The 12,065-nt window shown below is 43.2% G+C and overlaps 1 protein-coding gene across 1 annotated transcript in view; it reads right to left on the bottom strand.

The window, feature by feature from the left end:
* DAAM1 (dishevelled associated activator of morphogenesis 1) overlaps nt 1-886 on the bottom strand; it is a 188,237-nt gene extending 187,351 nt beyond the window's left edge. Inside the window, exon 1 of the mRNA XM_049770535.1 lies at nt 863-886. The gene's annotated coding sequence lies outside the window, so the exon portion shown is untranslated. The remainder of the gene's footprint in view (nt 1-862) is intronic.
* Nucleotides 887-12,065: the final 11,179 nt, after the last annotated feature.

The following is a 12,065-nucleotide window of genomic DNA, read 5'->3' as shown; positions in this document are numbered from 1 at the left end:
CCAAAACCCACTTTCCCTCCTCGCTCCGTGGAGGCGACGTTTCAGCCTGCAACTCGGCCCGGAGGAACCGTCAGCCAGTCGGTCAGCCAGCCAGTCATTCAGTCACCCACCCAGCCATTCTGGTGGCCCTTCTGGAACGAGGCTTTTTTGAAAAGCGAGGTGCCGGGGCGCAGCCGGGCACGACGAGCTCAGAACCTCAGCACCGGGCTGGCGGGGTCTGACTCCCCCAAACCAAGTCAAGCCGAGCCTTTCTTTGAAACCCCGAAAGGCAGCTCGGGACCTCCACCCAGAAGCAGCAGCAGCAGCACCCCTGGGTGCCCACTCACCCACTCACCCACCCACCCATGTCCACCCAGCCGGGGGCAGCCCCAAGACCCTCCCAGCACCGGGGCTCCCCCATTTCGAGCCAGGGCTTTCTCTGAAGCCCCGAATGCAAGCTCGGGTCCCCCATCCAGAAGCAGCCGGAAAGCAGCAGCAGCCCTGGGTGCCCACACCCACCAGCCAGCAGGGGGGACCCCCAAGGCCCTCCGAGCCCCGCGTGCCTGGACACCACACGGGGGGCATGCCTGGGAGAGGCCCGGGGTCCCCTGCCAGGGCGCCCAGCTTGCCCGCCCGCCGGCCCCGGAGCCGCTGCCACTTGCGCCATGTTCCCGAGCGCTGCGCCGCGCTGCGGGTTCGCGTCCGCCCCGCCGCCACCTGAAGGGCGGTTGCCATGTTCACCTCCCGGCCGGGAAGGAGCCGGGCTGCTGCGGGGAGCAGCAGCAGCAGCAGCAGCAGCAGCAGCAGCAGCAGCAGCGGCGGGGCCCCGAGCCAGGAACCAGCCCGCGGCCAGGCCCGCGTCGACAAGCCCCGCCGGCCTCACCTGAGCGAGCCCCGCATGCTGGCCGCGGCGGTCCGCACTCCGCCTACAATGGGAGCCCGAGCGCTCGGCCGAGCCGCTGGCGCCTTCCCCGACTCCTCGTCGGGTCCCCCACTCGCAGGTGACATCACCCTCGCCTCGCCTGATAGGACGCCAGGCGGCGCGCGCGGGCTTCTGGGAGTCGTCGTCCGCATTCCTTGAAGCGGCGCTTACAAACACAGAGATGTGCGCCGCTTAGGAACTACTTTTCCCGGCGTGCGCCGCGCCCGCTTGGACTCCGCCTCCTCGCGTTGGCCACGCCCCTCTGGAGGACACGCCCCCTCGCTGCCCCGCCCTCCTGCCTCAAGGTGAGGGTCTGGCTGGTGCAGAAACGCAGATGCGGGAGGCTCAGGGCGAGGGAGGCCGGAGCGGCGCCTCTGCGGGCTTTGCCCTCTTGCCTCGGCTTGCCTTTGCAAGTTCCAGGGCTCTGAGAGCCTGGAGGAGGCTGTGGCTAAGCGTTGCGCGGCCTGGAGCTTGGAGGCAGCCGGCTCTGTGGAGCCTGCCTGCAGGGAAAGAATGAAGCTTGCTTTCTCTCTGGGCAGCAAGGCGTGTGCAGAATGCACAGGTTTCTGGAACGCCCCCCTTGACCCCCCAAGTTCCAAAAGTGACATCCAGTCTCTAGGCAGAGGGATCCCCGCATGCATCACGCCCCATTTGGTACTGTTCACTCCCCTGTCTTCTCTTCAGAATGTTTCTCCCCATCCTCCTTTGCACTCGCACCCCAGGACCCAGACAGAACTCGGGGCACACGTTTTCTTGATCGAACTGACCAAATAACGGAGGTTGTCACTGATCAAATGAGGTGCAATAGGCCGCCACCGTCCCTCCACCAGGCACCGACTGCTGTTGCTGCTGCAGAGAGAGAGCACCACGGTGCTTGCAGCCATGCTTTTGTTCTGCAGCAAACTTCCCGCCCCCGTGGGGATCAATTCCCACTAAGGCAACGTCCTTGGCTCTGGTGTTAATAAATGACATGCATGTGCGTGCCTAGGCTCTGCAGGCAATCCACACATTCTACCCCTGGCTACTCAGGCCTGGCTCTTTCAAATAGCTTTTCAGTATCTAAGTCCTCTATACCATCATACCCTAATTCTAGTAGACCTCATGTTTATTCAAAGGTAAGCAAAAGGTAGAATTCTGACCCTTAAGGAATAATATTTTTTATTAATATCTTTATTTAAGCACCACACTTATGTATCAACTTTTCCATGGTATTTGCCACTAATCAATAAAAACCAACTACGTAAAGTTATTCTTAAAATGAAATCTCCGGATGTCTTTTTAAATTAAAAATAAGTAGTTACTCCACCCACCACCACCACCACCAATCAAACCACCACCCACCCCACTCCCACACCCACCCTCAAAAGAAAAAAAAAGTAGTTACTTATTCCAGTTGTAAAAATAAAGAATGTTATAATGATATTTGATGTATTTCAATCACATTTAAGGATTAGTTCACACCCCTAATTCTGCTGGTGAAATCTTTAGAGACTGTGCATCTAAATTAAAGTCCCTAGAGACTGTGTTAAGAAAGAACATAATTAAAATTTCAAACAACTTCTCTAATCAGTTGATTGAAGCTTTATTTCTTCCCCCACCCAATTTCATTGTGGGTTCAAATGAAAAATTTTTGTGGTACAAGTTGGAGACCTCAGGGGAGAGCAAAATGCTTTGTTCAGCTGAGAGGAATATTTTAATGCTGAATTCAGACTTTCTTTTAACAAGCCTATTCCTTCTAGACCAAGCATATTTTTCTATAGCGAAGGTAAATAGCTTTGTTGCTCTCTTATTCTGAGTAATTCTGTCCATTTCAAATATTATCTTAAATGGAACTCAGACAACACAAATGTTCCCTTGGCCATCAGATCAAGAGTGCAATCAGTGATAGTCTCGCTAATGGGTAGACTTAATGTATTGCGATTCTTTGTGGAAAATATTCAGAAAGAAACTTGACCTGGGTTGATTCTGAAGACTCTTCCAATTTTATAACTTCGAAAAGCTTTTAGGTGGAAACATAATAAGTGACTCTGAAATTTATTGAACCAATAAATTGAACACAAATACTCTACATAAGGCAGAGTTTATCCTTACAGATAAAAGTAGGGCTGGAAAAAGATAGCTCAAAGGGCTGAGCACATGCTTTTCGGGCTGAAAACCCAGATTTACAGGCACTGCATGATCTCCTAAGCATAGCCTGGAGAAACCCTTGAGCACAGATTCAGGAGTCTTCTCTGAGCATTGCCAGGTATGATTGATTCATTAATCACCTCCCCAACTCAAAGACACCAAAAATAATTTTTAAAAAGTTACTGTTTATATTGAAGTAACATATACTGTGATAAGTAATACCCTTGTACACAAATAGTAAAATCTTTGTACAACTCTCGCCCTTTTACTTCTCATCAGAACCTACACAGAATTTAGCTCAGGGATAACACAAAGTATAAATGAGGTCCTGGGGGTGATTCAATTCTCTTGGATTAAGGGAACAAAAGAAAAATATACTGGCAAGAGGTTTATACTTTGGATAATGTGCCTCTCTCTAGGAGACATTCCTCTGGCTTTGATGGAATTGAGTATTACCAGTGCATTATGCACTGGAGCCCTCCTCACTACCCATACTAACCTACTCGTGATGACTTTTCTCTGCCATTTCCACACAGGCCGTGGATTATTATGTATTCTAAGTTCTTCCATTTGTGCATCCCTGCACAAATATACATATTGTTCCTGGAAAGCTCCTAAGTAAGTATAGACCTGTATCCCTCCAACTTCAGTTGGAATAAAACCTTCTCCTAATTTCTATTTCTAAAGCTTGATCTGCAGTCTAGGCTAGCCAGACTAGCTTGCCTTAAATTAACTTAATTTAAATAGTTTCCTTACGAACAAGTCTTTTTATTCACTTTGTCCTATAATTTGGGTGGGTTTCTTTGTAGTTTGTTTTTGTTGTTTGGTTGGTTGGTTTTGTTATTTTTGGGTAACAAGTATAAGAATTCCACAGTACAGATTACTTTACAGCAGTTCTCTCAGTCAAAATCTAAAAGAAAAAAATTCATTCTCTAGTACAATATTTAGGAATGTACTATGTTATATAGCTTATTTGCATATATTAAGAACAATACACAATAAACTACAAACATGGAAATCATTAAATGTGCACATGTGAGCTGTTTTTCCTACTAAATATATTAAAATAGTTAATTCGTATGGAAAGAGAGCATTGTGTCCGAAAACACTTTTTTTCTATAAGTGATCATGAATTGTTAAATTGTTCTATGAACACTGTTTCGTCGGGTTTCATGAAACACTTTAATGGCTCTTTAGCATCAGAAATGTAGTCTGTGGACCACAAGTTCCTGATAGAAATTTTTCTAGGGGACAAAGTAGTGTCATAAATTGTCAAATACATCTACTCTCCCTAGATTCATATAGATTCTTAAAGAGTTCCTTGAATGGTTTTTCTTTTAAAGTACCTGCTGCTGTTCTCAATCTTATAGAAAGTACTATGTCACCCCATAATCATTACTTATTAGTTGCAAGCTTGTGATATTTTTATGGATCACAAAATACAGATTTTATTGACCATCTCCAAATGGAGGAAGTAAAATACCATGAAGTATTATGGCCATCTTTCAAAAAATACCTCTCTGAGTTCTGGGCTTTATTCTAGAATATGGGCCTTGGATAAAGGAGAAAAAGAGATATCAAGAGAAAGAATTTAAGCTCTGTAGACTTGCATGTGTTTTTAGACAATAATGAGATGTTTTGCAACAATTGAGGCTATTAACTTCAGGTCTGGGATCTTGCCACTTTCCCTCTTTTGAGAAATGTGAAGGATTATTCTGCATTCTTTATTCGCATGCTCTCTCTCTCTCTCGCTCTCTCTCTCTCTCTCTCTCTCTCTTTCTCTCTAACTTTGTTTCCTTATTTGCAAATTTGGTTTAAGGAAATCAATAGAGCAAGACATTAAGGATTACATTAGATGAGACATACGGTTATATTTTCAAATTGAAATCATACAAGTACTAGGTCTTGTTATCTCAGAGGTGTCAGCCCGAATTATGGAATGTGTTAATCAAAACCTATTAAGTAATAAGATTCCTATTCTTAACAAAAATGATCAGAAATCATACAGCATGCACATATTAACTCACTAATTTGTTAAGTAGACATATGGAAGAAAAACTGAGAGCTATAAGTTGCATCCTGCTGAACCTTGGTTTCTTTTCACCTTCAGAACTTGTCCTGTTCCCCAAACTGTTCTATCAAAGCAAGACTTTGCCAAGCTTCAGGGAAAGGCGTTGCTATGAGGAAGGGAGTGTCAGGTCACTCTCCTCCATAAACTTGCTTCAGGTGATGTTTCAACAGTGGCAGTAGTACTTGTCCTGTTTTACTGGTCTATCATGTTCTTCCTTCCAGGTCGCCTTCTAACCTTTTGTCCCTCTGTTCCAAAGATGGAAGTAGCTTCCCATTCTCAATGATCTCTGGTTGCTTGTTTGGTTTCTCAGAACATCATCACTTGTATCATCATTCCCTGTTCTCTATTAGACCTGTTGGAAACACTTGGAGTGTATTCTGGTTTTTTGTGGCGAAGCACTTCACTGAATTACTAGTCTCTGTTCAAATGCTTCAGGAGCAAACAATAAAATTTCTTTATGGCCAGTTTATGCAAAACAGAGGAATAGTATTTATTGAAAAAGATTTGACCACCATCCCTGAGTGCACCTAATAATCTGACTCAGAATTATTATTAATAATTATAATACATAATAAAATAAAAGTTAATAATAATATGACTCTGAAAATTAAATGGTACTGATTTTTCGACTTTATTTCCTGACACTCTTCTGATACCTCTCAGTCTCTCTGTTTTTGTTGCAAATGTCAAATTCCTGAGAGGAGATAATCACCCCATCTCCTGGTTGCTGTTCTTGACTTAATTATCTGTTAACAGTGATTCCTAAGGTGTGGATCCAAGCAGCACTGTCATCTGGAAGTTGTTAGACATGCAAATACGTGGGCCCCACCTTAAGATCTTGTGGAATAAATAACTTTAAGAATGGGGAGCCGACGAGGTGGCGCTAGAGGTAAGGTGTCTGCCTTGCAAGCGCTAGCCAAGGAAAGATCTCGACTGTGGTTCGATCCCTCGGCGTCCCATATGGTCCCCCCAATCCAGGGGCAATTTCTGAGCGCTTAGCCAGAAGTAACCCCTGAGCATCAAACGGGTATGGCCTGAAAAACCAAAAAAAAAAAAAAAAAAGAAAGAAAGAAAAAAAAATGGGGCAATTAGTATGTGTCTTAACAAATCCTCCTGTTGTTTCTGATAGCCATGAACTTTTTAGAGTACTTTTGAATAACTGCTTGTCTAGAGCTAAAATGACAAAATTGTGTGACTCCAATAGGGGTTCTTGTATGGTAGAGAATCCTCCTAGAGACAAAGAAGTGCTGTGAACTTGGCAGCCACCCCAAAAGGTGTCAGGTAAAGCCAATAAATCTGTCAGGATCTTAAAGGCAAGATGTGGTTCTTCCTGAGAGAGAGGACTTTGTTGGTTTGTGAACTGGTAAATCAATTTAGTCACCGCAAAAGGCACTTGAAAAGATCCATTGCATTGTGTTTAATTGAAAACTCAGGAAAGCTGAAAATCATCAATGGAGCAGGATAAGGGTTTCTATTAGATAGAATCTTACAGAAATCTAAGAACAGAAACAATAATAAGGTCGGGCCACAGCCAGAGGGTACAGGAAAATAGCTTTAACCATACAAGACCTTTTGACTAGTCTTTTCTGGACAGTTTCTGGGAATTCAGAATGAGAAATTCTCCTTTCACTATCTTAGCTATGTTTCCTAATCAGCTGACTCATAACTGGCTCATACAGCTCCCCTGAGCATTGATGAGGGAGGGAAGTCTTAGGGATTCCCCCTAGTACCACAGGGATTGCCCAAGTTTCCCTAATTGCATAGGGCCGATAGAGCACCAGATTCTTGTATTGAACCAGCAGTCAGGTTGCTCAAGAATCAATGGCAGGGTCTTGGGCCACCTGAGCACTGCTCAGGTCTATTTGTATCCCCCAAATAAATAATAACAAAATAATAAACAAAAGTAGACCATATACCATAAACAGTACCATAAAAGATCATTTCACAGGACGGGAAATGTGTTCTAGTGGTCGAGTGCCTACTTCACTTGTGTGAGGCCGAAAGCTTGATACCCTGTACTGCAATGAAAAAAAAAGAAAAGAAAAATCGCAATTATTTTATATATTCCAGAGTTATGACTTTATTTTTGTTTTTGTTCCCAATTGGCTTACTTTATTTCAGTTATAACTTGGAAATTTTTGGCAACATTAATTTATATATGATATATTAAATGCTACATGCTTTTTAAATATGTTAGAAATAATTTTATGGTTTTCTTTTCTCTTTTATTTATTTTTATTTTACTATCATTATTATTATTATTATTATTATTTTTGGTTTTTGGGGCCACACCCGTTTGATGCTCAGGGATTACTCCTGGCTAAGCGCTCAGAAATTGCCCCTGGCTTGGGGGGACCATATGGGACACTGGGGGATCGAACCTTCCTTGGCTAGCGCTTGCAAGGCAGACACCTTACCTCTAGCGCCACCTCGCCGGCCCCTCTTTTATTTTTTATTTTATTTTATTTTATTTGGATTTTGGGCCACACCCGGCGGTGTTCAGGGGTTACTCCTGGCTGTCTGCTCAGAAATAGCTCCTGGCAGGCACAGGGAACCCTATGGGACACCGGGATTCGAACCAACCACCTTTGGTCCTGGATCGGCTGCTTGCAAGGCAAACACCTCTGTGCTATCTCTCTGGGCCCTCTTTTATTTTTTTATTAAGACTGTGATTTAATGATGAAATTGTTTCAGGCACTCAGTGTTTCAATACCGGTGTTTCCCTCTGTCCATAAATGTCCCCAGATGCCCTCCTACACCTCAGCCTACCTTCTTGGTATGCATATAGCAATTATATTTTATATTAATAGGAAATTAAGTTTTGGAATTTTCAGAAAATAAATCAATATAAGGCAATCTGTGATAATTGATTGCTAAGTGATTTTAACCAATATAAATAAGACATTATTTCATTATCAAAAATACATAAAATCGCTTATAAAGTTAGGAGTAAGCATACTTTTCTTAATCTAGTAAACAACAACTATATGCTCCATTCATGAATGTCATAGTGCCATATGTTGAGAAATGTTTCCTGTTCTTTTGAGAAGCTCTTTTCAGACTTCTTGCAAAACTGGTTTCAAGGCTATGAATTTCTTAAGCTGCTGCCTATCCATGAAGCTCTGTATTATCTCTTCAAATTTGAGTGATAATGTAGTATGCTTGGTGAGGCATTTGTTTTGTTGAGTTGTTTTTTTTTTATTTGTTTGTTTGGTTTTGGTTTTAGGGCCACACCCGGTGACGCTCAGGGATTACTCTTAGCTATGCGCTCAGAAATTGCTCCTGGCTTGGGGAACCTTATGGGATGCTGGGGATTGAACCTAGGTCTGTCCTGGCTCAGCTGTGTGCAAAGCAAACACACTACCGCTCCAGCCCCTGTTTTGTTGCGTTTTTATACTATATTTCTCCATACTCTCTGGCTTGTAGCTTTGATCTCTGATGTATGTAACTTTCTTTTTTGATTATGCTTCTTTCAGTATTCTGTCTCTATCTTTGACTTTTGTCATTTTGATTTGTAGTTTTCATCGTTGAGACTATTTTTGCTGGGACCGTTCAGGGCTATTTGATCTCAGTGCCTATAATCCTCAACTCTGGGAAATTCTTTTTTTTTTTTTTTTTTTTTTAGTTTTTGGGTCACACCTGACAGTGCTCAGGGGTTACTCCTGGCTGTCTGCTCAGAAATAGCTCCTGGCAGGCACGGGGGACCCTATGGGACACCAGGATTCGAACCAACCACCTTAGGTCCTGGATCGGCTGCTTGCAAGGCAAACGCCACTGTGCTATCTCTCTGGGCCCATCTGGGAAATTCTTATCAATGATCTCTTTATTGTTTCTTCATCAAATTTGCCTTCTTGTTCATGGACTCCAATGATACTCATATTGTTCCTCTCGAATTCTTTCCATAGTTCTCTGGTATAGTTTTTATAGTATTCTTGCTGTGCTGGGGGTTAATCTTTGTAGTTAACCCCCCTGGAATTTCTGAGAAAATAAACTGAGGTTGCTTTTCTCTCTTCCCTACCCATCTTCATTAAATGACTAGAAGAATGTCAGCATCTGTTGTGGAGGCCCCTTTACATGATACGAATCAGGTGTGGAGGCTGTTGGGCGCTTATCAGAAGGGAGAGGCTCTGTCTCCCATTCCAAATAAGCCCAGTGACATGGTTTTATTTATTATTTAGTGTACTTTCCCCCATTCTGCTATTATCAATAATTCAGTGGTTGAGTTCCTCCCAGTTCAATGATTATGTACCTCCTTCTACATATACAAGAATGTGTCTTTAAAAATTAAAGTATTAGGGGCCGGGAAGGTGGCGCTAGAGATAAGGTGTCTGCCTTGTAAGCGCTACCAAGGAACGGACCGCGGTTCGATTCCCCTGGCGTCCCATATGGTCCCCCCAAGCCAGGGGCGATTTCTGAGCACATAGCCAGGAGTAACCCCTGAGCGTCAAACGGGTGTGGCCCAAAAACCAAAAAAAAAAAAAAAATTAAAGTATTAGCATTTGGGGGATATGAATAATTTTAATGCTTTTAGCACCTTTTGCCAAATTGTCCAGTTTTTTCGTCTTGTTTTTATTATTTGTGGTTTTGTGGTTGATGTTTTATATTAGACTACACAGGTCTAATATCTTTTCTGAGAAAACTGAATCATGTCCTAGAGGCAAGTTAAAGTGCTAGAAACAAATCCTGGACAGTAAATAGGGTAACGGAGCAGACTGTCATGCAGAAATTAAAAAAAAAATCAAGAGAAGGAGGCACCTTGTCTTGTTAATTACTGACTATCTGGGATATGCTAGAGTATTTGGTTGCTAGAGATGGAGACCAAAGTACTTTATACTAATAACAAACAACAAAAATGTGTTAAGTCAGAATTCTGGATGTGCTAGAAGTCCAGAACAGGGGGTTGGCAGGGTGAACTTCTTCTAAAGGTCTGATGAAAAATACTGTTTTCAGCTGATGGAGGGTTGCTTCTTGAGTTTCATTACACCAGGGGCCCTCTTACTGACTCACTGATCCACTGGACATAATGCCCTTTCTTGAGCTTCATTATCTTTATTAAGACCCAATTTCTTTCTTTCTTTCTTTCTTTTTTTTTTTTTTTTTTTGGGTTTTTGGGTCACACCCCGTGGTGCTCAGGAGTTACTCCTGGCTGTCTGCTCAGAAATAGCTCCTGGCAGGCACGGGGGGGGGGGGGGGGGGGGGGAGGGGGGGGATAGGGGGTGGGCATATGGGACACCGGGATTCGAACCAACCACCTTTGGTCCTGGATCGGCTGCTTGCAAGGCAAACACAGCTGTGGTATCTCTCTGGGCCCTTAAGACCCAATTTCTATATAAGTCAACAGTTAGGACTTCACTCCCTTCCTCCTTCCCTCCTTCCCTCCTTCTCTCCCTCCTTCCCTCCCTCCTTCCCTCCCTCCCTCCCTTCCTCCCTTCCTTCCTTCCTTCCTTCCTTCCTTCCTTCCTTCCTTCCTTCCTTCCTTCCTTCCTTCCTTCCTTCCTTCCTTCCTTCCTTCCTTCCTTCCTTTTCCTTCCTTCCTTCCTTCCTTCCTTCCTTCCTTCCTTCCTTCCTTCCTTCCTTCCTTCCTTCCTTCCTTCCTTCCTTCCTTCCTTCCTTCCTTCCTTCCTTCCTTCCTTCCTTCCTTCCTTCCTTCCTTCCTTCCTTCCTTCCTTCCTTCCTTCCAGAAAAAGAAAAAAGCAAAAAAATAAGAGAAAGAAACAGGACTTCAATAGACTTTTATTTGAAGTGGGGGGAAATTAAAACTAGAAAACTGGCTTTTCTTCTTTTTTGGGGGGTGGCAATGGTCCCCTTGCTGTGCCCAAAGGCCAGGAATAATACTTTGCCCAGTGATGCATAAGGCTTGCAGGGAAGAGGCATGGAGAGCAGGGGATTAAATTTGAGGCTTGTGATTCTAGGCTTGCACTCCAGCCCTTTGAGCTATCTCCTCTACCCTACAACTTGTTCTTTTAGTCTCCTATGGTCACAAAGATTTTAAAGTAGTTTAACATCTGATTAAGAAGTAATAGGATTGAAGAACTGAATACAGCACCTGGAATTTCTTAAGAATAAAGAAATATTAAATAGTCTTTCAAGTACTGTGGCGTGGCCCTTCTATTGTGTCTGAAGCCTGAATTCAAGTCTTACTTTTAGTTAGAATATTTGTCACACTTGATTGGGAATTTTCAGATGAAGACTCCACTGACCTACTCTTGCTTAAAAAAAAAAAAAAATTCCCCGGCCATACATTTTAGACAAACCACCCCAAGTTAGCTTTCAAAATATTCCCTACTGAGTGTGTCACACAACTTTCATTTTCTTTCTTCTCTTTAAACATCAAGTCACGGCATGAGCTCTTTAACCCTGAAATGGGCAGCCCACCCGTGTCAAAAACTTGTATCTAAGTCAAAGATGGGCCTTCACTGGAGAAAAAGAATGCTGTTTATTTGGGAGATTTTTATAACGATTTGTTGAGAATCATCCTGGCAGATGTCCTTCTCCTTTGTAGCTGAAATATTACAGCATGGAGGATTTATGTCAGAGCCTTGTTTCACAGCAGGTTGTAGGGGCTCTTAGAATCTACATTTGAAGATTAGGGACAACTTTAGTTCCATGTTGCATGAGAACCTTGTGATCTGGAGTTTCTCATGGAAGGCCACACTTCAATGCAATATGTCATGGCTTATTATCTTTGTGAGAGTATTTTCTCTTCACCAAACTGTGATTGTAACCTTTTCTCTTGGGTTGTTTCTGCCCTCTCCCTGTGTCTCAAACTCCTAAAATAATATTTTGGGTTGTTAGAAGGCTAGCCACCCAGCTAAAGGGGAAAGGAGCTGTTGGAATGTCTTATTCTGGCTTTGCTTTCCAACAAGTGATAAGTTTTCTTTGGGGGGAATTTATGTTATTATTTTAGAAAATTATATTTGTTTAAATCTAAACATAGTTAAAGCCAATAAAATGTAACCTATTAGT

Source organism: Suncus etruscus, chromosome 3 (assembly GCF_024139225.1).
Source record: "Suncus etruscus isolate mSunEtr1 chromosome 3, mSunEtr1.pri.cur, whole genome shotgun sequence".
Lineage (NCBI taxonomy): Eukaryota > Metazoa > Chordata > Mammalia > Eulipotyphla > Soricidae > Suncus > Suncus etruscus.
Note: the sequence above shows the minus strand (reverse complement) of the source record. Positions and strands in the feature narration are given on the sequence as shown.